This window comes from Cupressus sempervirens, chromosome 7, assembly GCF_028749045.1.
Source record: "Cupressus sempervirens isolate cs-2001-9-10 chromosome 7, ASM2874904v1, whole genome shotgun sequence".
Lineage (NCBI taxonomy): Eukaryota > Viridiplantae > Streptophyta > Pinopsida > Cupressales > Cupressaceae > Cupressus > Cupressus sempervirens.
The window spans coordinates 896,264,078-896,289,137 of NC_143124.1; positions in this window are offsets into that span (position 1 = coordinate 896,264,078).

Here is a 25,060-nt window from a genome sequence, read left to right on the forward strand (position 1 = left end):
GAGCATAAACACTTAGAGGAGAAAGGTCTAACCCACATTCTGCATCTGCCAAGGAACTTCCAAATTAAGTGGATTGGGTATATTTTGAGCTGAGTGCACAATGGGCAGCTGTGGTTAGAATAACCTGTCTTGATAACAAAGATGATGATTCACAGAATTACTAGTTTCCCCATACTCAACAAGGTTAAGGTTACCAAAACCCTAGGTGGGGATGAGCTACAAAAGAAAACCCTAGCTAAATGGGATGGTAGAGGACTGAAGATCAGTAATGTATCTGATGTAGAACTTAGGTTTGGTATTCATATCATTGCCCATAAGATATATAGCTCCAACATATTGAATAGAGTGTCGTGTGAGGCTGTGGTCTTAGCATGCAAAGTTGTAAAGAAGAATTTGGAGTATGACTTGGCAGATTTGATGTTGAAATAGCTTAACAAGAATATGGAAAGTATTAGGACTTCAAAGAATAATCTGTGTAAATTTGGTTCTTTGTTAACTTGTTTGTTCCTTTGTGTACAAAATTTTTTCCCATCAAAAAGATCAATGGTATGGAGAAAGGATACTCCAGTTTTGTATCAAATTAATGAGTTTATTGCAAAAATGGGTGAGAATTTTGACAGTATTATGGACAACTATTTTGAAGCTTTTAAGGAGAAAATGAATAACAAGTTCCGAATTCCACCAAAACTAGTTGAAGACTATAAGGATGATGTTTGTTTCATGGTTGATTGTGATAGAGTGTACATTGAGGTAGTTAGGCCTAGAATCGTATGGGTAAAACCTCTTCCTTATGAGGTTAATATTGATGAAATCAAGGATATAATTGAAGCCCTAGTGAATGAACTTGTAGATCCAAAGTTGCCCATCTTTGGAACATATGATGATGCAAAGGCTAGAATAGAGCTTGAGATCAAGCTACCTCAGGTGATAAGCAAAGGTAAGAGGAAGATAACAAAGCTACAAACTACAAGTGCCCCTCTTATGCTTACCAAGGGAAAAGGAGAAGATAAAGAAAAGTCTGAGGATGAAGAGAAAGAATCTAAAAAGGAGGAAGATCTTGTAACAAAGAAAGGCAAGGTGATTATAACCAAGCCACCCAAGGCCTCCACAACTGTGTTTACCAAAAGATCTAAGAAGAAAGGAGATAGTGAAGTTGTGCTTATTAAGCCTCCTCCCACTTTTCAAGAAAGACTCAATCAATTAAGAGTAGGTGTTGGAATCAATAACTTCAAAGCACTTAAATATGAAACTAGGACTCCAATAGAACAAAAAGAGATTGAAGATCTAATCATGGACAAGTTAGGAAGATGGAAATTCTCTCCTAATCAGTTTGCTTCACAAATCCTAGTAGTCTTGTTAGAAAAAGTCAAGGTTAGATGGGAAGTAGCTATGCAGATAGCCATAGATATATCTAAGAAAACTTTGAGAAAGTTGCTACCGAATCTTACTAATGCTTAGGTTAAGAAAGAAATGAAGAAAAATTAAGAGAAGATGATGATGAGATTTCATACTTGTTTAATTTTGGTGAAGGAAATTGAGCATGTAGTCAAGGATGCTACATCTATGTGGGAAAACATTTATCATTTGCATAAACCTAGTGAGGGTCTAGTTGAAAGAAATGATGATGATAATGATAGTGACAATGAAGAAGATAATACACCATGTGTCACTTTTGATGCTGAGGATTATTAGGCATTGAAGGATGGTGAAGAAGAGAAAGAGGAAGAACCTGATGAGGAAGATAAGGAAGGAGAAGAAGAAGGGAATGATCTAGTAAGGATAGCTGCACAAATCATAGCCTCCCTTCCTCACTCTCCACCAAAGACTACTACATCATCTAACATGGAAACAACTTCAGCAAGTGTGATTGCAACCACCACAAATACATCATCTACTCAATCACTCTTTGCTCTCTCTTAGCTCCAAGCATCACTAATGGAAGTGTCTACCACTTCATCCATTGAGCTACATACCTCCTCTTCTTCAGCTCCCAAGTCAGGGACATCAATAGTGTGTACAACATCAAGTTCTACAATTTTGTCAACTTCAGTTTTGCATGCTCTTGTAAGTACTTCATTTGTAAATACTTCTACCAGTGCTCCTATTGTATATACTTTAGTCAGTATTCCACCTATTATTACTTCAATTTTGGATTCTGTTAGCACTCCTATCAGTATTCCTCCAGTAGGCCCTAGTCAAGTTTTCATAGCAAGCCCTACTATTTCTACAATTGTTTATGTTTCTAAGTCTAAGGTAGTAATGTCAGAAGTAGAACCAAGGATACCCCTAAAACTTTTGCTTACTAGAAAAGAAATTGATGAAGATATAGACCTAGACAAAGAGATCGTAATTCCTAAGTTGGATCTTAACAATGTTACTATGGAACAAATGAGATTGGTTATCCAACTTTTGGAATAGAAAGCTAGGTAGAAGCAGTTAAGAGAGGAAAGAGATAGAGAGTTCAGGATAGTTGAAAGTGCAAAGAATATTTTGAAAAAGGCTATACGCATAGATGTTGAATCATCTCAACATATTTTTCTATAGTTGGAGGAAGCAATTAATAAATTCAATGAGGACACAACTGGTCAAGAAAAGTTGTTGGAGAAAGCTGAGAAAAAAGTTTGACAATAAGGTGCTTGAGCACATTGCTATTCATCAGGTAGAGCTTTCCTCAATTTTGAGTAGTCTTGAAAATTCTTTTACAAATGTAACATCTCTTTTTTCCAAACTTTGTGATGTTACCAAGTACACTAAGGATATAAAGGTAAAAATAAATAAAATTGGTGAAGATTTAAAGGCCAGTGACCAAAGGTTGCAGCTTGACCCCAGTTCAAGCTCTGCACATCATATAAAGGTCAAATTTTTGTCAGACATGTAGGCTAAATTGTTGAGGGAGGAAGCAAGGATTAGGTCTACATTAATAGACATCCAAAAGATGATCATACCAATCATGGACACAATGAAGAAACACATAACCTATTCAAAAACATTGATCCATGATAACAATTTTTCTATTGCAGATCATATGATTGAACTCTCAGCAAAAATTCAAGTGGCACTTCATACCTACGAAATTTTGCAAAAGAACTGGGATAAGACATTAGCTCTTATTCTCAAGGTACATTTTGAGTTTCTCTCACATTTTGGTGTCTTTGTATAAATATGGTGTGAATAAATGTTTGGCATTATTGTCAAAAAGGGGGAGAGAAAGAGATATTTGTGGAGAAATATATATACAATACATAATAATAAAGAGAGACTTGTATATATAGTATGGTACTATGCCTTATATAATATGTACACTGTATGGGGGAGATATGTGCAAATGTATATAGAAAAAAATTACAAAGACAAATTTTGAAAAATCAAAAATCAGTATGTCACTATACATATATTTTTGGCTAATAAGTGTTTTTGTCACTAATGCAAAAGAGGGAGATTATTGGCATTAAGTTATGTTTTCCATTAGTGACAATACTTATTCATAATTCTATATGCTTACCGAGTTCATCATTTAGTCTCCAATTCATACCGAGCATTTAGTGGTTGCTAAGTGAGGTTAGCAATATAGCAGTTAAGATTGAGTAGTTAGTTGTTACCTAGCTTCGCAATGTCTACTGAGTCATCAGTTTTTGTGATGTGAAGCCAATATCTACTAAGTGATAGGATGAGAAATGTTTACTAAGTGCAAGAAAGGTAAACATAGTGTTCAATTCTTACCAAGTTACACTATATCTACCAAGTCTCCAATGTTCACCGAGTTCTAAGCTATGTTGAGTGACTAGTATGGACTGATCCTCTACTTCTACCAAATGAATGATGATGCTCAGTAATGTAGTGGATGTTGAGTATCAAAAGGTAACCAAGTCAGCTATTTATAACCTAAGTTTCCACATTTGGGCCGACTCAGTAATATTTGTGTTAACTTGTGTTTTGGTCAACCTTGCGAATATGAGAATTGGGATGGTATATATGTAATGTAGTGTATCATTTCCAAGCATGGATGTGTAATGTTTTGAGAAGAGTGAATGAAAATTAATAGTAGAGTGGAGTATTCAACAAGGTTTATAAGGAGCAGTAAAGTTATATCTATCACAAGAGGTGATCAACATTTCAAGGATCTAATCATAAATTAGTTGTAAGTCAGATCTATTGTTTCATCCTAATGGGCGAACCAGATTCAAATCCTTTAACAAGGTAGACTTAATAGTCTTTTCTTTAAATCTCTTAACAAAGTGCATACTTCATTGTATGTTTGTAGAACCTTTAACAAGGTGGACCTAGCAGTCCTAATTGCTCCTAACAGGGAAGATCATCAGAAGTGATCATTGTAAGCGTTAATAGGCCAACTTTATACTATAGTATTGAAGTTTTGTGGATATCATCCCCACTCTAGTTTTACTTTCTATTTGGAAGGTTTCTAGGTCACCAAATATTGTGTTCTTGTGCTATGAATGTTTATCTTTTAGTTTTTTATGCATGCAGTAGTTTAGATGATTAAATGGTGAATGGATTATGTTGATTAAGTTTTGAATCTATTAAAAATATTGAGGTTACTGATTCACTCCTCCCCTCTCAATAACCTAGCTAATCTTGATTATTTCAAACAAGAGGATGTTGGTGTAATTAAATATTCACTGATTAAAATTACTTAACCTTACTTAGGATAATGTATTGCATAGTACTTTGTGATTGAGACACTTGGGAGTTTGCACCTCAATTAAACACATGGTGTAGGAGAATTCCACTTTGGGGGGTCATAGTTGTTATCTCATTCCACCTTTAGTATACATATCACATTATCATCCTCATCATTGCACATACTTCATTGCATAATGGAGGATGGTCCACCTTTGGTGGACATGTGATTCCACCTTGTGTGGGTGATAGCTTATCTTCTCCTTATCATTGTCTCTTATCGCCTCTCCTATATAAGGAGGCCCATTATGTACATTTTAAAATCAATCCATTGGATTTCAATCAAGTCCATTATTAGTAATAACATTCTTGCATCTTCATGTGATTATCTTTCCAATCTCTTGTGGAAGTTATCTTGGTCTTTCATTTGATCCTAGGGGTGTTGTAGAGTCACCTAAAACTCTAACAGAGGACATGGATGAGGACAAGAAGCTAAATTTTGATAACGAAATGATGAGAGGAACTTCCTTAAAATGGTGTAGTTGTATGCAAACTGAGAAGATAGAATGAAGGTTAAAAAAACTCACGAGTTGGGAAAGAATGAAATAAATGATGAAAGGACAACTTTTTTCCATTTGATTTTGCAATATAAACCAAGAGAATGAGGCAGATTTTTTTTTAAAAGACATGGATGTGATGGAATATATAGTTTAGTTTCAAAAATTGAGCATTAGGGAAGGAATTGAGGATGAGGATGAGAAAGTAGTAGATATTTGAATGGGATGAGATACAACTTGAAAGATTACATATGATTGATTGTCCATAGAATATTAGGAGAATGTTATCAACTAGCTAGGTTGATGAAAATTTCAAGAAGAATCATGAAAAAAAAGGGAGTTTAATAATAGTTAAGGATGATCAATGAGAGGTAGAGGAAGAAGGTCTACAAATGAATCATAGGGACATAATGCCATAGATAAAGATAGGGGGTTCTACATCATATAAAATAGGTTTTTATAGTTACGTGTATCTATCCAGGTAGATTTGGGGGAGGAAAATGATCACATATTTTCATAGGTAGATGTTATTGTTGTAAAGAAGTTGGGAGTCCTTCATTCAAGTATCTAGAATGGGAAGATTTGGATAGGGCTAAAGATAGAAGAGTACACTTCGTACAAGAAGAGGAGAGGAAAGAAGGCAATGAACCATTGTAAGAAAATTCAATCTTGGAAGGAGACTTCCTCATGGTAAGCAGGGCTCAACTATATCAACAAGCACAATCTCAAGTATCAATTTTGAAGACTAAGTATTTAGGACAATGTAAGATATGCACATTGATTGTTGATTTATGTTCTCATGACAATTTGGCTCCCAATAAAATGGTGAATAAATTAAATTTGTAAAATTTACCACATAAAAGTCCATGTCATACTACTTGGGTTAATAATGATCAAAATATATTGGTAAGGGAACAAGAAATTATTCAATTTTCTATTTGTGCATATTTAGATAGGGTTTTGTATGATATGGTACCTATGACATGTGGGTACATAATCTTGGGTAGACCTTGGCAAATTTTGAGAAAAACAATTCATGATGGGTATACAAATTGAGTATTTTCTGTATAAAGGGGGTAAAAAAAATTTGTTAACACATTTACCTAATATAATGGAAACATATCATAGTGTTATTTATTTTGGGAATAAATTAGATGTGAATTCTTAGGAGGATACATATTGGAAGAAGGTTGAAAGTAGAGAGTGGGAAATGTAAAGTTGTAGGAGAGTCCTATGAAGTAGTCAAATTGGAGTATGAATAGTGTCATGGTTGGGGAAGGGTAAGTGCAAGAATTGGGGCAAACGAGGCAGTGTCTTTCCTATTTTTGAAATTTCTTGTTAATTGATGTCAAAATTTGAGGCATTTAGAGATTGAATATAAGAATTGAGAAATAAAAAATATATTGCTTAGAATCTTTTTTTAATATGTAATTTATTTTTCTTCCCATATGATTTTTTTTTTTTGGTATGGATATTTAAAATAAACTTATTCAAAATTCCTATTTCAGAACCATACCACACTCGTGTATGTACACCATAATTTGAAACAAATAAATATTCTTTTGTAAATTCTTTTAAAGCACCAAAGACTGATAAAAATATTTTCCTTAATTTTTTATTGAATATGTTTTTTATTATTAATTTTTAATTGGCTATAAAGGTAAATTTTAAAACCTCTCATGTATAGACATCGTAATTTGATTAGAATTTCACTATTTTCAAAAAAAAAAAATTAAAACTTTAAAAGAATTGTATGTAGATTGATGGCATATAAATTAATTTAAGAAAAACCATAAAATAAAAAAGTTATTAATTTTTTAGTAAACCTCACTATTTTACATTTAGGTACCACTTTTTAAAAAAAATTATGTCAAAATAGTATGTAAAATCATAATACTATAAGATTTATATTTCTAAAATCAAGATAGTGAGAACTCTAATGAGTTTTTATTTTGTAAAAAAAATTGATCGGGAAGACCCTCAAAAAATTATGGCAAGCCCTGAATTTGTCAGTTGAATGCCTGGGCCAAATCTTGAGAGCTCAAGGCATAGGCTTGGTCTCACCAAGCATATTCCAAATAGAAATACAAGGTGGGAGAAAAATATCCTACCCCATGTTGTAAGAAATGGGCACCCATTATTTGAATTTCAAAAACGGGGTGCCCATTTCAAAAAAGTAAAATTGACATTTTAAATGCATTTAAAACCCCAAAAACAATTAAAATTTTGATTTTTTTAAAAACGGGCACATGATTTTTGAAAAATGGGTCTTGTTTTTTATTTTTTAAAAACAAGTATCCATTTTTTAAAAATTTAATTTTTTATTTTTTTAAAAATGGGTGCCCATTTTTTGAAATTTAGATTGGGCATCCGAGCCTAATACAGGTGCCCGTTTCTAGATGAGCATGATCTCAATCCTTAAATTTTTTCAATTTTGAAACTCAACTTATTGCTTCTACTTGGAAATAGATTGTCCTATTGAACTACAAAGAGCGAGTGATATTAAACCTCTAAATTTTCAGAGACAATTTAATATTAGAAAGGTGTGAGAAGTGGAAGAGAAAAGTTGTAGGAGCAGACAATGAGGCAATGTCTTATACAAGGAAATAAAACTATGTTTTTGGATAGTGATCTTTGTTATAAGTTTGAATCAATCTAAAAGAGTATTAGGAAACTATTTTAGGAAGTTTTATTGCAAAAAAAGTCCTCTATGATGTTCAATAACAAGGTACCTTTAAGGAGAATTCATAGAGTTAGGAGCAAACCCCTTATCTCTTGGGACAACATATTATTCCTAGGGGGGAGTGTATGGTGTAGGAGAACCTCATAAACTAGATGAAGACATGAAGGCATATAGGTTCCAAGATAAGACCATCAAGGATAAACTATGACATTTTAAAACCAATTATGGTCTTTGAATGTAATAAAATGTATTGACAAAATGTCATAATGGTCCTAAAGAGACCATAAGACTAGTTAATGTAACCAATAGATATATAATGTGTAATGGTTTCAAGGGGTTTTATGATTGATTAATAATGTACATAATAAGGTCCGTTTAGAAGCCTTAGTAATGAGTATAAATCATTAGGATTTCATTTGTTAAGAATTTCAAATTTGAGTATTTAAATACTAACATCTAGTTAACTATTGATAGGATTAGAGAAATTGAGTCATTTTAGGTATTTTATTTAATCAAAATAACCTAAATCAGTTGGGGGAAGTTATAGTGGGATCTATAAATATTTAGAAATGCATTTGATGTGCAAAGGTGAAGGAACTATACATGGATAATAACTTTGAGAACCAATGAAGATATTTTTTACTAAATTTTGTTTCATTTCCTTTAATGGTTTCATAGTATAACGTCATCTTATATTTCCTTATGGTATAGTGGGGTTTTGATCATCATTTACATTTTTATTTGAAACATTTGTAGTTCCTAAGCATTTAGAGTCCATTGATTGTGCTAACAAGTCAAGGATAGGGCCATAAACTTAATTCTTTTGAGGGTATTGATAGGGTAAAGGCCATTCCATAGATGTCTAATCACTTTTACCTATAAAATGAATCTTTTTAAATATGAATGTAGTATTTCTATCATAAATCAATTCAACGATGATTGTTTGTAGCATGTACAACATGACTTCACTATAGAAAGAACATGACAATGTTGCTACATGTATAATAGTAGGAGTTTGGCATTAAGGAGAGGGAATTTTCATGACATACAAAGTTAGGACACATCCTTCACATGCTATTACAACCTTTTTGGATCAAACAAGTGATTGGAAGTGTGAATTTTAGGAAGCCCTAGTTTTGGGTCTATAATAAGGAGGGTTTCATAGTTAACCAATAAGACAGTGTCATATGGACAAAAGGTTAAAGAAACCTTATTTTTGTATCATAAATAAATATTTTTGAGACTTTAGATACTTGGGGTTAGTTATTGTCACGGGTTTCTTTGAAAAAGTGGCCTAATTAGGCCTAGTTTAGGGACAATTTGGTCTATTCTGTACATATGTTTCAAATTAAGCATGCCTAATTTTTAGATATATTATGGAGTTTTCAAAAGTGTATCCTAATCAAAAGTTATTTTATTTGGTGTTTTGGAGGAATTTTTTGAAAAGGGTATAAAATAAGGTTTTACAACCTAGTTGAGGGCTAGTGTGAGGTTTGCATAAAAGGTCAAAGGTTGGGGTTTGGAATTATTTTGAGAAAGTGTAATTGAACTTTCCTAGACCATCTAAGGTGATAAAACAATATATTAGTCTAGAAAAAATTTGGGTATTTGAAGGCTTGCAGTAACAACGAACCCTTATGGAGTTGAATCAACTCAGTTACTTATTGTAGAATCTATTTTAAGAACCATACCTATGCATAATCTTAAAGGAACCACCATGTCATGAACAAAAAAAAAATATAAGTAATGAAAAAAAAGTATGATCACCATAGCTCTATGTAAACCTAAAAAGGTTATGTGAACCCAAACATCTAAAATGATAACCAAGACCAAAGAGAGAACCTAAAAAATCATAAGCATGTAGCATGTCATTCTAGACAAAGACTTCTAAATTATAATTACATACCAAGTATGATATCCTTCATAACCCCAAGAGAAACTCCAAGACAACATCCAAAACTATTTGGCCTCAAGAGATCAAACATAACATAATTGGTAGCATGAATGTTGATGGTAATTCTTTGGGGGAGCATCCTATGTAGTGGTGATCATGTGGTAGTATTGATATGTTGCATTCATGACTATGTTTTTCATTGATGTCAACATATTAGTAATTTTGTGAAGACTAGAAGAGCGGTTGTTAGAGATCAAGGTCACAAAGACAGATTTTTGGTTGTCAGGTGATTTGTAGGAAAGGACATGTTCCACACTATGTCCTGATGACATCTTTAAATGTGCATAAAGTAAGTTGAAGACATACAAAAGATATGTTTGTTTTATAGTGAGTAGTATAGAGAAAAAGTACCCAAGAAGCACTTTCTATGATTTCATTATATCTTCTAATAGAGATATTATCTAGAGATGTGCAACTAGTTAGTGATAGAAGATAGTCTGATGGTGATGTCATCAAGTGCACAAGCCCTAATGTAGCATGTGTGAGAAGTTGTATAGAATGTGAACTGAAAATTTTATTGTAATTATGAAATAATTAACTATCTTATTATAGTTAATTGGGAAAGCCTCAAGGCTAACTCAAGGAATTATTTTAAAGATAAAATATAAAGGAAAGATGTTTTCCATGTTTTTAAGAAGGTAGATTAAGTATTTTGAATGCAAAGTAATCAAGGAAGAACAAAAAGGTGTAGAGTGTTTAATGATTACGAGTAAGCAATCCAAGAGACTATTGGATGCAAAGTTTGTGATCTAGTGTTAAGATTAGAAGGAGAAGGATTCGAGTTGATAGGATAGTGAAAGAGGAAGGAGTAGTACAATTCAATTCTATTATTCTACAAGGAATAATACAAAGATCATTTGGATAGTGGGTTCATTGGTCTTGCCCTTGAAGTTGTTTAGATAGTGGGTCCATCTGCCTTCTACAATTCCTAATAGGGTTGAAATCTCCTAACATGGTTTCAAAGTCTCCTAATGGGGACTGATATGAAGTGAATGTTGTTATAGACTCCTAATAGGGTCCATCCTCTAACAAGGAATGTTTAGTACATCATCTTGGGGTGAAAGTGCAAAGTTGTGTCACCTTTTAGGCTGACTAATCAAAACAACTAGATTTGAGTATTTCTATTTAAAAACCAATTTTTTTCAAAAATATGATCTTGTTAAATTTATTCTAGCTAAGTTATATATGGTCTCACACTTTTCCAATTGGAAATTTCTATTAAATGCATGTTTTATAGTAGTTAGTATCAAATTAGCAAATAAATTAAATTATTTTAGAAAACTAATGTTTGAATAACTCTTACTATTTTTTATGATTTTTTTAATAACATATAAACACCATTTTATAGAGCTCAAAGTCAAGAATATTCTCATACAAATTTCATAGTGTTTTAATTAGATATAATATATAGTAATTAAAAAATTCTAAAAGTATGCATTTTGATACTTGAGAAGATGTCAATTTTGAGAAAGAAAAAAATAGTAAATCATATCAGAAAAATTTAAAAATTATATGACATTCTAGAGGAGCAAGTCCTCTTTAAGAATCAATAATTTTTCTTTTGGTTGGAATAGATTTATTTCCAAAAATGTGGTGAGAGATGAAAACTATCAATTTTAATAAGTTGAAATTTGAACCATTATAAAAGAGAAAATATAGATCTAAAGTCAATTTTTGTTTTTATTGTTCTAGCTACATATATTATATATAGCATAATTTGAGATCAAAAGAAAATAAGTTTATTTCCTTGTATTTTTGTGGTGAGAACTAGACCCCTAATTTCCAACATTTTTTAGCAACTAAAAAGTTATCTTTAAAAAAAGGAAAATCTATCATTTCTTTTTACAAATAATTATTAAAAATTATAATCCTAAACTTTCTCCATTTCTACACATTTCATTAGTTTGCTTCATTTTCAAAGTCTAAATAATAATGCATGATTTATGTCATTGAAGTTGAATAGTTATACTTTTGTTAGCCTTTTCCTTTGTAAAAGGGTGACATAGGTTTGTACTTTTACCCCTTGTGGGTATCATCCCCATCGGGGTTTTCCCTATGTTCAAGGGTTTCTCTAGTTAACATATTCGGTGTTATTGTGCATGAGTATATTGTTATGGTTTCTAATTATATTTGTCACATGGTTAAGTTTTACTAAGGTTGATAATTGTGATAATAGTTGGATAATTGATTCAACACCAACCCTCCCCCCCTCCTCTTAGTTATATTGATGCACTATATATTCTAAAAATTGGAATTAAAGCTTCAAGTCCTCGAAGGGAAAGCTTAATAGCTTTGGGAGATCACTCACAAGTCATTTAAGAATGGATAGTCCTAAGTCTGATGGAGGAAATTTTCACACCTAGAAGATGAAGCTTCTTAGTGAGTTATGAAAATTGTGTATAGAATAGAGTATTGAGTTTCTAGATCCAGAATCCTTTTATTGCATAAAAAAGAATGTAAACACAAGAAAAGATAGATCTAGATATGAAGAAGACAAGAAGATCAAAAAAGGTGTTGATCTACTAATGAAAAGAGAGCCAGAAGGTATGAAAATTTTTATTTGCTAGACATGTAAAGAGTTTGGTCATTTTTCATCCAGATGTCCTAAGAGAGTAAGAAAAACTAGAAAGAGTTCACTGTTTGATGAAGATGAAGAATTTAAAGCAAGTATAGAAAGCTTCTTGAATCACTGTGACAAGCATGAATTGGTTAAGAAAGAGGAAGTAGTAGAAGAGATAGCTTTTATGACTATTGTTGATCCAAAGGCCAACTATGAAAATGTGGAAGTTACCATTGAGACTGACCATGATTTGTAGAATGAGAATTAGATTGAAAACCCAACAACTGAGCCTAGAGAAGAAGAAAGAGTTGAGTTGAAAATTGTTGGTGTAAATAAGTATTTACTTATTACACTTACTTAAGTTTACTTAGGTTAATGCATTATATTAATATTTATTTATTAGTCACCTAGGAGTATGTGTACTCTTGTGAGTTGTCATGATGACATCATAGGGGTCCACACCTCTTTTAAGCACATGTTGTATGCAACATAGGAATCTTCTATACACATATGACACTTTTTCATTCTTATCCATTCATCTAGAATGTTGGATAAGATGCTTAGTTGTCTTATCTCCTCGTTGTTTCTAGAGACATTCTAGGTGCTTCCTGAGAGGCCTATATATGCAGGCACTCCTAGTGTGTATGTACAGGCTTCTAAATAGTAAGCTAGCATATTGAATGAATATCATCATTCTGATCATAATCTATCTATTTTATTCTACTGTGTGCTTGTGTTGATTTCTGTAGTTCTTGGGTGAATTCTGGCCTAAGCCAAATTCTTACATGGTATTAGAGCTTTGAGGGAGATTCTCTAGATATAGTCTTTCGAGACTGTTCATGCTTCAGCACCTCGACACAAATTCAAAGGATTCATAGAAATTGCAAGTGTCTAGAGCCAGGTCTAACCTTACCATTGCGTCTACAGCATCAATTTAGTGAAGATCGACTATAAATTTGCCTATATTCGATGAAAGTTGATCGTGAGGCAAATGTTTTTTGCAAATCGGAACCCAGAGGCCTCGATTTACAGTTTGGGTATGGTCAATTTTGGATCTAATTAATTCATTTTCCAGATCTAAATTATTTTTATTTCACTATAATTCTATTTTATTTTTTTGAAATTATTTTTTGAATTCAAGCTTTCACATAGAGAAAAAAATTTAGCCAAACCATGCAGTGACACCTTGGCTCGGCTCTATAATTTTGGAGGATATTATTTATTATTACAGGTTTTATTTATTATTAGTAGGCCTTAATATTTCCTTCCATAATGTCTTTGAAATTCAACTGTAAGATGGAGTAGTAGCTTAATCCCAAATTTTTTGGGGACTCGCAACATCTGGCAGGACACATCACATCCCCTAGCCACAACTTTCCAGCCACTAAGACTAGCCCAAGCCTTACCAAAATATGGTGGCTCTTTATTTGAGAGCTTGTGGGATTCCACATAAAAACCGCAAAGTATTCACTAACCCCACACATGTGGGACTAAGCACTAGAAACATGGTGGCTCATTAAACTTTTCGTCCAGCAGAAAGCAACAAATCCAGCATGCAAAAAATAATTTTGGCATCTAAAGAATCTCTGGCACCTATGTCCCAACAATCAAAAGTAGCTCCACATCATCTACCTGCTATGCTGACACTGCTACGCATGGCATTCTGTGGATCATCCACTTGTCACACTAGCCACCTGTGTAGACCTACCAACTCACAGCGACAGGCTATAAACTTTATCCATGCGGCAAGGGTAGCAACAGACACATGTCAACAATTAATTCACCCACCAAAAAAGTTCCTGGTCAGTGAGATGTAGACACCCATGTTGGCACTATTCTATTCCAGTCAATGGACATGCCATCAAAATTTGTACATTCCATATAGATCTATGTTGTATGGTGAACATGTCGTCCGCCATGTTAGCAAGGGCCTAAAAATTTTGCTGATGTCATCATTCCGCATCTTAAAATTGAAGGCCATCTAGATGTCAAACTAGGCCAATTTACAAATACTATGATGGTTGTATGACTATCAAATTTAACCCCATAATTTTCTGATGCAACACCTCTCCAGATTGATTTTGATTTTTGCAATCTAAATTCGGGAGGCCATAACTTGCACATCTGGAATCCAAATTAGGTGCAATTTTTTTGAAATTGGATAGAATTTCCTAAAAAATTTAGTGTTGCAACTTTTTTCTAGTTTTGGTGCATGGATTGTTGAAAATTTGCATTTATTGGTGACTATACCTGCATAATCCTCCATTTTGCAACTTCAAATGCTCTATACGGGCACATCTAGATCGAAAATAGGTTCTATTTTTTTTTTAGGTGCATTGTTTTTCATCTACTTTCTAGATCTACTATCAGATTTTGGGTTGTGTGGACAAAAGTGTCACTTTTAGCAATAGGGCCTTTCTTTGCTTTGTATTGCTTCAGAATTGTAGCACATTGTAAAGCTCTAGATTTGTAATCTATTTAGAAGTTGTAACAAGAAAAATTAGAAGTCCATGAAGGCAAAAATTAGAAAGTGGCCCATTATAATTGCACTAATGATAAAGTGCCTAAAGCATCTATTTTGGGTGTTTCTTAATTTAGTGAAAAGAGGGGGTATTCTTGGTGTTGTGTTCTCTTTTTTTTGCACTTTTCTTTCATTTGATACATTATGGGAAACTTTAAGTTTCCTAAATTAACTCCTCATAACTATGCTTCATGGTGAATCAAAATTTGGTATCACTTAATGCATAATGGAGTTTCATAATATGTAGATGGTACTCTTTCTAAACCCTTAGGTAATAAAGCATTACAAAGTGATATTTTAGGTTGGCTAGCAATGGATAGGAAAGCCCTAGGTGATATATGTTTGGGGGTAGATGATAAGATCATGCATCGAATCAAGAAGTGTTCTACATCTAAGGAAGCTTGGGATACCCTCGAAAGCCTTTATGGGAAAGTGTCTGAAGAGGATGTGTTCAAAATTGAAGATGAGCTTGTCTCCTTAGATCCTAAGTCATATGACTCAATACAGGATTTCATCATCAAGGTAAATGAACTAAGGACAAAGCTTACAAATTGTGGCGTTCAATCAAAGATGACAAACTGATCTATCTCATACATAACAAGCTGCCATTAGAGTATTCCACATTTGTATCTTCTTTTAACACCTCAAAGACTACCTTAGGGTCTGCCTACAAGAAAGTCACTTTTGATGAATATGTTAAACTATTGGATGATGAAGAAAAAAAGTTGAAATCAATGGGGATTCTCAAATCAACTCAATCTAAAGCATTGGTGGCCAACAATGAGGGTTCTCAAAATTTAGCTAGAGAATATTCAAATAAAGGAAAGGGTAAGAAGAAATGGAAGAGAAAATCAAGGATACAAAAAAGACAACACCACAATCCAATCAACAAGGAAATTCCTCAAATTTCAACAATAAGGAAACCAATAATAAGGAGTAGAAAAAGTGCGCTTATTGCATGAAATTGGGTCATGAAGAGCATGAGTGCTATCTTAAAAAGATTGATGAGTTGACCAACATCATGAAGAAACATAATGCTCCATTGCCTAATGCTTATAAGGTGAAAGGGTCATCTTTAGATTCAAAGGTCAAAGGGCAAGCACTCATGAATAATTCAAACTCTTCAAAGGAATGGATATTTGACTCAAGTGCCTCTTATCACATGGGTTCTTCAAAGTAGGATTTTTCTTCAATGACACAGTCCAAGGTACTACACATATTCATGGGGAATGATAGCAAAATGGAAGTTGAAGGAAAAGGAAACATGGAGATGGAAAATGGAGTGTTTCAAGAGGTTCTCTATGTTCCAAATCTAAGTTCAAATCTCCTTTCAATCTACCAAATCACTCACCTCAAAGATGGACATAGAGTTGAATTCCTTCTAGACTCAGTAAAGGTGCACAGTCTAAGAGATGACTCCTTGTTTATAGTGGGGAAAGTCAATGATAACAAGAGGTTGTACTATTTCTCTCATTTTGTACCCAAGTCTCCTTCAACAAAATTGTTATCAAAATCAAATTCAAACATGAAATTATGGCATCAGTGGTATGGTCATCTTGACTTTTTCTATCTTCAGCAACTTTGCACAAATTGAATGGTGAAAGGTATACCTCAAATCAACTTTTCTAAGGGTGAATGTTCAACATATTCAGTGGATATGCATCTTGAGGGGAAGTTACAAAGAGGGAAGTCTTCAAGAGAAATAGGTGTTCTTCAGATGGTTCACATGGTATTAGTCGATCCTTTTGCTTTCAGCTAGGGTTGCTACATACTTATGTTTGTTGATGACTTTTCAAGGTTCACTTGGGTCTACTTTCTACATAATAAGAATGAAGTGTTGGACAAGTTTCTAGACTTCAAGACTCATGTAGAATGGAAATCCAAAAAGGCCATCAAAGTACTCTAAAAGGACAATGGAAGCATGTATGTGAACAAAAGACTTATGAACTTTTATAGACTTGAGGGCATTGATCTTCAAACTCCACTAGCATTTAGCCCACATAAGATAGATCTTGTAGCTTTGAGGATCTGAACTCTTAAGTCTATGGAAAGTTGCATGATTTATGCCAAGTCTCTAGATCCATCATTAGAAGTCAAAGCAATCTCAAGTGCCACTCACATTCTTAATTGTTCTCCTCATCTAGCCTTAGATGGAAAAACTCCTTTTGAGGCATCGTGCAGTAGAAAACATATTGTGACACACTTCAGAGTCTTTCATTGTCCTGCATGGGCAAAGAGATCTTCTAGTGGTTGCAAGGCACAATCATCTTGGCCTTGTAATTTCATTAGTTATGAAGACAATGTGAAGGCATACAGACTTCTTGATTTAGAGACACATCAATTTTTTGTGGAGAAGGATGTACACTTTAAGGAAAGTTCACCAAGCTTGTCCTCTACTCCTTTTCACACATCATATAGTGTGGAAACTGATAGTGACACCGACAATAGTGCTTCAACAGATTTAGACACATGGGGTTTTATCAAAAATTGTAGTGAGAGGTCACTTCATCAGTTCATTCCACATGCATACATCACTACAGTGATAGGTCTAGAATAGCAACGTACATCCAGTCTTCCAGATATAGATTTAGTGATAAATTTTGGAGACAATATTGATGATCTGCCTCTTCTTCTTGATGCAAAGTTACTTTCTTCAGTTGTCATGAGGGTTCCATCTAACTCTCTTGCTCATTCTCTACATGATCAATCATCATAGGTTGAAGTGATTATGGATACTTATGATTAGCAGTTGTAGCAGGGTTCTTCATCAGTTGTAGGGATAGATAGTTCATTGAGACAAATTCTTCAATCAGTTGAGTAGGTTTTAGAGACATCAGTTATCCATGGGATTCTTTCCACACAAAGTGGAAGCGTCTCATTTGTACCTTTGGCATTCTTTCTTCCTAAGGGGAGGAACACCATATTTTAGTCTTGGATCAGATTCTTCATTGGAGTAATCACAGTTCAACATTCTTCTTTGGGGGGGAACCTATCTTGTCTCTCTCCCTCTTCTCATTCTCTTATGTATATACTAGATGTATGTTGTAATGGGGGGGGTCTTGATTACTCCATCCAATCAATGCATCCCTATTCATCTCTATTTTTGGGGGAGGGTTTTTCCCATGAGGTTTTCCCTCTTTCCCCACTTTATGAGAGATTGCAGATCATTATGTACATAGGTACCTAACATGGCCTAGTAGCTAGGACCCATTATGCATATCATCCTAGATTTTGTAAGCTTAAGGGCATTCCCCCAAGTTGCACTTAAGGGGGCATGTTGGTGTAAATAAGTATTTAATTATAACACTTACTTAAGTTTATTTAGGTTAATACATTATATTAATATTTATTTATTACTCACCTAGGAGTATGTGTACTCTTGTGAGTTGTCATGATGGCACCACAGGGGTCTGCACCTCTTTTAAGCACATGTTGTCTACAACACAGGAATCTTCTACACACATATGAAATTTTGTCATTCTTCTCCATTCATCTAGAATGTTGGATAAGGTGCTTAGTTGTCTTATCTCTTGGTTGTTTCTAGAGACATTCTAGGTGCTTCCTAAGAGGCCTATATATGCAGGCACTCCTAGTGTGTATGTATAGGCTTCTGAATAGTAAGGTGGCATATTGAATGAATATCATCATTTTGATCATACTCTATATATTTTGGTCTATTTTATTCTTGTTTTGAGTTCTTTAGTTCTTGGGTGAATTCTAGACTAAGCCAAATTCTTACAAAAACTCCTAGTGTTGGCGCTCAAAATTGAAGGCCCGATTTTGACCACCATTGAGAAATCAAGCCCCTTAAACGCTTTTTGATGAGTTTGTACCTGACTGTCAGTATGAGGCCTAAGAGATGTTTAATGCTTCTAGAACCTTTTAGTTAGTGCATTTTCATCTTCCATGAAGTTAAATTATCATTCTGAGCCATTTCGTGAAGTCTCATTTTGAGCTAGTTTCAAATCTGCATTTTACCCTAAGTGTGAAACAATGATAGGAGGCCATGTTTGCAACTGAATATCCCACACCCATAAATATTTTGTGATTCACTACTTTGGGAGTGTCTAGTGTCCATATCCAAGAACCTATGTTTCATATTTTGAGTCATTTCAAGTCCATTTGACTAGGTTTTGAATCCCTCAAAGTTGGTCATTTACTATTTTCATGCTTTTGCAAGTAATTCTAAAGTCTGCAAAGCCCTATTTGACATGTTATAAATTTGAACCAGTTGACCCAAATGTTCAAATTCCTTTTGCGTTGAATTGTAGATGTCAGAGACTTGTTCTATTTCAAGTGTTAGCTTATGAAAAATCCATTTGATTAGTTTTCAAATGCGATTCCAAACACAATTTCTATCTTTTCACTGGTGTCAACAAATGCAGATTGTTTGGTACCCCTATTCGTGATATTATAACTTGAGATCCATGATTGCCTAGATTGAATGGAATTTCAAGTGGACACATGTCAAGCACAGAATAGATCTAGGAATTTCAAGAGGAAACATGTAAGGCACAAAAAAGATCCAAGAATTCTTTCTTGTTTGTATCTTTCTTTCTCTAATCCACTGTAAGGGTTGTTGGCAGTTTTCTCTGGGTAATACTAGAAAAGTTCTAGTTCTACTATTGAAACCAAGGGTTGTTGATGGTTTTGCTTCCTATCTATTGAGTTGAGCTCTAGTAGTGAAGGCCACACACCTATTTATGTGCAGATTTTCATTTTATATCATGTATTGTCATTCTGAAATACTAGAAATTGATACTAGACTATGTGAAGTATCTTGAGTTTCATTTAGTTTTATGGGTCTAATATATTCAGTCTTTCAATGGATGAATATAAAAGGGGATTTACATGAATTATCTAAGTTCTTTAATTTTGTCTCCTAATTCTTCATGTGCTATTAACTTTGAGATTAAATGGATAAGGTTCATTTGATTTAAGGCAACTTGGATGGGTTGTTTATCAGATCTATTGTTGCTTCTGACTCAAGGGGTTAGGTAAATGCTTCAGTGTTTTGATAGGGTTTTTGGGTGTACGAAGGGGATATTGCATAAGAATGGGATTTGGGGATTTTAGTTGATAAATTTGATTGTAATGCAAACAAGTTAGGTCATCTTGCTAGTAATGAATCTATGTCAATGGATAAGGCACTAATCACTAAATTAGATGCAAGCTGATATGAATTTTATTTGCACAAAATCTTTTATTCAAATCATTTCAGTTTTCATGCCTTGTAGTGGGCTGAAAAGAACTAACCCTCACTCAACTTGTGAGATTCATAGATTTGCATTCAACTACTGTAGATCTGTGTCATTTCACAAGTTATCAAGAGATATATGGGGTTTTCATTTCCTTAATAGATTCAAGGATATGTTTTTGCATGAGTACGGTATCATTTGAATCTGAGTTCTACCCACCTAGGTTTCGCAGAGCCTAAAGTAGAAGAAGGGTCAAGCCTTATAGTTGGCCTTGTGTTTGAAATGATATGTTGAGAATGGGAGTTAGCTACCCCTAGATATGTCATATTCTCATGGAGATAATTGAAAACCCTCCAGTGTTTTTAAACACCAACAAAATTACGACTCTACTGTGGATTGTATTGAATCTGTATAACAAACAAACCTTGAAAATTTGAAGAAGATTCAATACAATAGGAAGGATATGCTACAACAATAGGATTGTGTGAGGTGTTTACCATTTCTCTATTGATTTTTTATGTTCCCCAGTCAAGCTTTATTCATGGACAATAGTGTGTTGTGAAAGTAGATGTAAATTGTGTTCTATGACTGTTATAAGTCTATCTTCAATCACTTCAGTTTTTGGAAGTGTTGTTGAGAAAGTTCAGAGTCAAGAATTGATTTATAAAGTTTCTACAATTTTTTCCTACATTAAAGGTCTGGTTCAGATTTGTCAAGTGACAAATTATGTTTTATTTCTCACATAAGTGAGTGGCAACTCTCAAATCTCTATACAAGTTTATTCCTAGTTGATTTCATTGCAAAATTTTGAAGGACTTTTAGTTGTATGGGAAGATCTAAAGTTTTTTATAGTCTCTTGGAAAGGAATTTTAAATTTTTGATAAGTTTTTAAGTGTTTTTTGCAATCTCCTATTATAAGAAATTGAAGTGTAAAAAGTGAATCACAATAGTGGTTATTTTATTCCTCTTGCAAAGAGGTGGCAGCTCTACAAAGTTTGATCAGTGGTGTAAAGGATTTTCAGTTTCACACCTATGCCAAATCAGTAGATCAAAGTTTAGCATCAGTAGTTGAGGTATTTTGGTTTTCATGTTTTCTTTTCATGGAAGTCAATAGTTGTTAAAAATGGTTGCCTCTATTTAGTGTTTTCAGCACTAGAAGAAAGAGGTAGGATCTTTTTAAAAGTTTATAAGATGGATTCTAAGTCTAGGTCTGAAAGTGATGTGCTGACTCTTCAAAGTGTTCATGCAAATATTGCTAGATTGAAAAGAAAGATTCATGATAAGACTATCTTAATGTTAAGAAGTACAATTGGTGATATTAAGAGTCTTAGTGAATTTCAAATTTATATGAAGTTCAAATCAGTACTTATGAATCTTGATGATTTTTCAAACCTGAGGAATGTTCATGCCCTGTGGTACTCTTAGAAGGTTTTATGCAACATTTAGTTCATTGGCCAACCAATATAAGATGAGATAAGATTTATGAAATCCAAGATTTTCTCATGGAGGTTAAAAGTGTTTTGAAGGCTAATGAGTCTAATGTTAATGAATGTAATGAATCTATTGAAAGTAATATTGAACATGAAGAGTCTCAATTTTACGAATTAGATGATAGTAATTAGCAATTTGATAACAGGCATAATGTGGATTCATCTTTCTATGATGATGATTGTCAAGAAGAGGAAAAATGTAACAATAGTAATGGTCTTTCTTTTAGTGATGAATGTGAATGTGTTACGATGCCAGTTGTTGAGGTATTGTCTAAAGAAGAAGATGTATGTGATGATCAGAATGTTGATTTTTCAAAATATATTACTAATGAGCCTGTTGTTACAAATGTGTCAAGTTATCCAGATAATGATCACATCCAAGGGGAAGAAACTAGGGATGAAATCTTGTTAAGTGTTGATGAGATTTCCAACTTGTTGGCTCACAATTTTGAAAGGTATGCTAATCTATCCAAGGATGCTTGTGCTTTTCCATGTTTTGCATTTCCATATGGTGAAGTCATTTCCCCTACGTTTGATGTTGAAGAAGATATAGTTTCAGAATATGCTCTGTCAAGTTTGGGAGGTGTATGTGATGGTAATCCGTATATCAATACACATGACAACTTCTATGTTGAGGATGAAAATGTAGACATAGGGTCTGTTGCTAGTTCATTCTCTTTTTATTTTCATGAGGCCGAGATACATTCAGATTGCTCATATGACAAGGAAAGAAATAGTAATGAATTAGTTTATCACAGTGAGCTATTTGAAGAAAAATTTGATACAGATCAGCATATTGTTAGAAGGAATTTTCATGATGATTCTTAATTATGAATTGGGATCTAATCATTTGTTGGAATATGAAGAAAATGCAGCATTTGTTCAATTTGATTTATGGTGTACTGATCTTGCAAGTGAGGAGAAATCAAATTTTTCATACTCTTCATACCCAGAGGCACAAGGTGAGTTACAATTTGGTCCATGTTGTTAGATTGTGGTGACTTATTAGGAAAGTACTATACATACTCCATAATTTTGCGGGGTTCAGGGCATCGCCCCAAATTTTTTTTGGGTACTATTCATAGATTCACTACTAAAGTTATGGCTAATTTATGGCTGACATGCTATAACCCTAAAGTGGTTTAATACTTGTATAAAAGGGCTTAGGGTTAGGGATTTTTTGATAGTGTGATGCGAAATTGGTTCTTGCCGTAGTGTTGAGCTGTAAGGGATTACAGACTATAATAAGGTTGTAATCACTAGATTGTAATAAGATCAGACTTACTGTTTGGTGGACATAGCCTAGGGATTGGGTGAACCATGTTAAATCTTGGTGCCTTGTGTTCATTTTTGTGTGATCTATTATTTTCTATTATTGGTTAAATTTGCATGCAGTTTTTATTTCTATTCGTGGTTTTATCCTAACATATGTAACTTGTTGAATGTAGTTGAATATGAGCACTTTGTGTTTCTAGTTCAAAGAATCCATGATTTATTCAGTAGTGATCAGTTTTAGTTTGATATCAATTGCTATGATCATGCTGATTCATTTTTTCATAGTGAGAAAGATGAAGAAAGTATGTCTGATTTTTATATGCACTATGAAGATGATGCTAGTTTTGTTTTGCCTAATGAGCTAATTGTGAATATTGATATGTTGGGTGAAACAAATGATAATGAGAATTTCAGTTTGCCTCAAGATAATGGTGATGAAAATCAGGTGTATGAAAGAGGTAAGGAGTTTTGAAACTTTTCGGTGACCTGAGGCCATTATTTGTACATAGTAGTGTAGTTGTTTCTTGCTTTCAATAAAGTTGTTCAAGAGAGAAGTTTTTGAGTTTAGGTGTGTGGTCTACTTCTTCTAGAGATTTGAATTATTTCCATTCCCACAAGGGACATGCATCCCCAGACAGAGCCACTATTGGCACTCAAAATTGAAGGCCCGATTTTGAGCACTATTGAGAAATCAAGCCCCTTAAATGCTTTTTGATGAGTTTGTACCTGGATGTCAGTTTGAGGCCTAAGAGGTGTTTAATGCTTCTAGAACCTTTCACTTAGTGCGTTTACATTTTCCATGAAGTTAAATTATCATTCCGAGCCATTTCGTGAAGTCTCATTTTGAGCTAGTATCAAATCTGCATTTTATCCCAAGTGTCAAATAGCGATAGGAGGCCATGTTTGCAACTAAATATCTCGCACCCAGAAATTTTGTGTGATTCACTACTTTGGGAGTGTCTAGTGTCCATATCCAAAAACCTATGTTTCATATTTTGAGTCATTTCAAGTTCGTTTGACTAGGTTTTGAATCCCTCAAATTTGGTCATTTACTATTTTCATGCTTTTGCAAGTAATTCTAAAGTTTGTGAAGCCCTGTTTGATGTGTTATAAATTTGACCCAGTTGACCCAAATGTTGAAATTCCTTTTGTGTTGAATTGTAGACATCAGAGACTTGTTATATTTCAATTTTCAGCTTATGATGATTTTTTTTTATTAGTTTTCAAATGCAATTCCAAACGCAATTTCTATCTTTTCACTGGTGTCAGCAAATGTAGATTGTTTGGTACCCCTATTCATGACGTTATAACTTGAGATCCGTGATTTCCTAGATCAAATGGATTGTACCATTGTGTTGTACTTTGAAAATTCTCCAAATGTGTCAATTTTTAAGTCGTGACAAATCCATTTGCACACTTTTCCAGGTCAATTCCATTTGCAAAAATCACTTTTCTATTGTTGTTTCCAATTTACAAATTCTGAGTAGCCTTCTTTGACCGCTTGCCATTCGTGTCCTGTTATTTTTCATGAGCCCAAATTGCATATTTATATTTTCCTCATGATAGTGAACAAATGCCCCAATTTTTTTTCTCCCAAGTATCAGTTTACCTAGTTTTCAAAGCCGATTCTAAACCCAATTTAGTGTTTTTTGACATGCTTTCTTGCAAGAAGTTTTGAAGGGTCAACTTTGATAGTGAATATATTTTGACCCCAAATTCTTCATGACACGAAGGTACAAGTGTGTGGAACAGAGATTCAGTGTGCCATATTTTAAAGACCAGTTATCTATCCAGATCAATTTTTAAAGCTGGTCAAAGGACCCTCTAGCATTAAATTGATAGTTTGTAGTTAAGTGATAAATTGAGCTTTAATTGAAATTTTAGTGATTGAACTTGATTCTAATCAGTTCAAGGTGATCAATAGATCAATTCAACATTTCAGTTGTTTGGGAACGAAATTTTTTTTATCTGGACCCACTTTGGGGTCCAACTAATCTTGTTAGAATGACAGGGTTTTATGTGAAATGGTAATGTTGAACAAGATAAGCTTCCATTAATGGTGTGAGATTGAATCTACAAACAAGAGGGGGCTAGTGGAGTATGTGTTAAATATTGGAACAAAACTCTCATGTAGGAAGGCATTAGAGCAAGTAGAATATTTCAAATAGACAAAACCCTTGCCAA